A 3855-nucleotide genomic window follows, 5' to 3' on the forward strand; every position below is an offset into this window, starting at 1 on the left:
CCTCAAATAACAAGATACCATAATGGGAGCATTGAAATACATATTTCATATATATTCTTGCAACACAAACACTTGGAATATCAATTTCTAATCAATCAATTTTTGGAGCTTACACCAATTACATGGACATCAAGGGGGTTCAATTTCTAAGAAGAGGGGGTTTTAGCCATACATACCTGAAATTCGCCTCTGAATGATACCACAACAATCCACTACACTAAGAAACTTCAATCTACAATATTAACATCCAATGGCACCATCATTAGTAACAGATTCCATAGTTTAGGCCATTTAGACACTTTATCAAACACATAGTAGGCGTAAATCACTACATCTTATTGCCATGGAATTGGTTCATCCAACTACCACCATTACCAACAATTTATCCCACCATCATTCTTGAATATTTTATAACTTCCAATATCACATGCATGACTATCCATCCATACCCAACCAACAAAATTTCATCAAATAATTACCTTTCAATCTCTATAATGGGTATGTATTTAAATTGAGAAATTACAGCTTCCAATCACCATCCCATGAGTCCCAATACTTAATCCATACTCATACTCTCATAATAAATCCATGTATGTAAGTCTAAAAGTGTAGGATTACCTTTTGGAAGATATTTTGCAAAACCCTCCCTTTGAGTTCTTGAAGAAATTCCTTGAAAGTCTAAAGATTTCATGTGTAGATTTCATCAATACTAATGTACAAATGATGGAATTTCATACCAAGATAATAGGGATTGTTGTCAGTACCCTAAACCCGAACCCAGTCGTGATGGCGCCTCTTGTGAAGACAAGGCCAGCCGACACATTTCCAATTCATTTTAAGCAGTTAAGATAATGCAAGTAAGTCTTAAACATAATAAATATCCCAAATAGATAAGATGAAATAGCACAGTTGCGAAAAATAAAACTAACACAGCCCGACATCGGGGTGTCACCAGTCATGAGCATATGTACTACTACTACAAGTCTAAAAGGTTCTACTCAAATTACTACAGAATACTAATAAGAGGGAAGAAATATGATAGGGGGAGAAGCACGGGGCTGCGAACGCCGAGCAGCTACCTCGTGAACTTCGGAATCTGCTGGAAGCTCTCAACCCTCGCCAGCAGGACCTAATGCGCCTGGGAGTAAATTGAGTACTCCAACTCAGTGAGTAATAATAATAAATGCAGACTGAGTACTAAGAAATCACGTAAGGCACTTCAATAGGCTATAAAGAAGCAGTAAAATCCAGTAAAAGTAATGAAACAGTGAAAATATGCAAAGTCACTTTAGTTCAGGTTAAGCTTCTTATAATACCTTTTTAAACAGTTAAGCAAGTAAAAAACAGGCAGCTAGAAAAGGTAAACACATAAAGAAATGCCCCTCGGGCACAATACCAACAGAATCATCCCCTCGGGTAACACATGGAACAACAACCATCCCATCGGGATATATCTCACATCACAATGGGCACCCGTGCTCACTGGGGGGTGTGCAGACTCCTAGAGGGGCCCTTACAGCCCAAGCGCAATATCAAGCCATCTCGTGGCATCATCACTAGGCTCTCTACCTCACATCAACAAACCACCTCGTGGCGTACAAATCTCAGGCCCTCAACCTCATAATCATAATCAATGTTTCCTCACAATATAGGCCCTCAGCCTTACTCAGTCACAATCTCACAAGCCACTCGGGCAATAGTAAAATATGATACTCAGCACAGAATATCATTTAAAATATTACTTAAGTGTTAAAATAGAGTAAACATGGTTGAGTTATGAAAACAGTAGAATATAGTATGACTAAGTTCAAGTATAAAGTCAAAACAGTGAGGAAATATCTGTAAAAATCCCATAAGGGTTCAAATAGTTGGCACGAGGCCCAAATATGGCATTCAGCCCAAAACATGATGATAGAAAATAGTTTTCAGTCAAATACGCGGTAAAATAGTCATTCGGAATGGACTAAGTCACAATCCCCAACAGTGCACGACACCACACTCATCATCTAGCGTATGTGTCACCTCAATATAGCACAACGATGTGCAATCCAGGGTTTCATACCCTCAGGACAACATTTACAATCATTACTCACCTCGATCCTGTCCAAACTCTAGCCCGTGATGCCTTTGCTCCTCGAATCGGCCTCAACTCGCGTCGAATCTATCGAAATCAGAATCACGACATTAAATTATGCTAAGGGAACGAAACCCATGCGAAAATAATCAATTTACAACATCAATCCTGAAATTGCTCAAACCCGGCCCCCGGACCCATGCCTCGGAACCCGACAAAAATCACATCAATAGAATTCTCGTCCTCCCACAAGTATATACATATCAAGAACAACAAAATCGGACCTCAAATGGCCCCACAAATCTCCACTCAAAGGTCTCTTAATCTCAAGCCCTAGTTACCTTTTTTGTTGCACTGAGTTTTCCCAAAATTTCACCACTAGTTAGGCCTTTAATCACATATAAACGAGTTATGAAGTCAAAAATCTTACCTCCATGAGGTTATCCTTTGGTTTCCTCTTCAATTAGCTCTCCAAAGCCTTCTCCCAAATGAAATATGGTAAAAACCCACTAAAACTCGCGAAGGGAACCTTTTTTATACTTTTTGACCCAGGCATTGTTGCACCTGCAATCCTTTTGTCGCTTCTGTGGTCCCGCTTCTGCGCCAAATCCACCGCATCTGGATTTTCACTTAATTGCCAATTTCTGCATCTGCGTTTAGAATCTCACTTCTCCTTGGTCGCATCAGCGACTGGCTTCCGCTTTTGCGGGCATCATACCTGCGGCCTTCCAACCGCAGGTGCTGTTATGACAGAAACCAAAATGCTTCAGCTGCAAAAACTAAATTTCAATTCTTCCGTCACCCATCCGGAATCTCTCCGAGGCCCCCGGGACCTCAACCAAGAGCATAACCACATCATATACCACTACCCAAACTTTTACCAATCTTCGAAACACCTCAAACAACATCGAATACATCAAATTACATCGAAATCAAGCTTAAGGTTCCAAAATCTTCCGAATTCCGCTTTTGATCAAAAAGGCTACCAACCACGTCCGAATGACCTGAAATTTTGCACACATAACCTAAATGACATAACGGATCTACTTCAACTCCCAGAATTCCATTCCGACCAATATATCAAAATCTCACATATCAACCAGAAATCGTCAAAATTTCAATTTCGCCAATTCAAGTCTAAACCATCCACGGACCTCCAAAACACATTCTAATTACGCTCCTAAGTCCCAAATCAACTAACGGAGCTAACCAAATCATAAAATTTCTGATCCGAGATCATATACCAACAAGTCAAAACTTGGTCAAATCTTACAAATTTTAAAATTCAAATTGAGGACTGTTTCTTCCAATTTCATTCTGATTACACCGAAAACCAAAACCGATGATTTACATAAGTCAAAATACATCACACGGGGCTAGTCAAGCCCGAGAACTGGCGAGAGAAGTGCAAAATCTCAAAACGACTGGTCGGGTCGTTACATCCTCCCCCACTTAAACATATGTTCGTCCTCGAACGTGCCCAGCATTGTTTCGAAAACCATCAAATCGTTGTGTAACCTTACCATGCATATATCCGGGGGTGATCCAACATCACCCTATCTCATATAGGTCCGATAACACAATGTAACTAAAATTTTCACAATCTAACCTAGCCCATAAACCTTAGAACCACATTTCCACTTCTAAAATCATCCACAAGATCAGAATCTCACATCTATACTCTGAATAAGCCTAAACAAGCGGTAGTAACCCATACCTACAACTTTAGGTGCAATTACATGATATACCACATAATTCAAACACTTGTAGCGATAACTTCT

The sequence above is a fragment of the Nicotiana sylvestris genome, chromosome 3 (assembly GCF_000393655.2).
Source record: "Nicotiana sylvestris chromosome 3, ASM39365v2, whole genome shotgun sequence".
NCBI classification, from domain to species: Eukaryota; Viridiplantae; Streptophyta; class Magnoliopsida; order Solanales; family Solanaceae; genus Nicotiana; species Nicotiana sylvestris.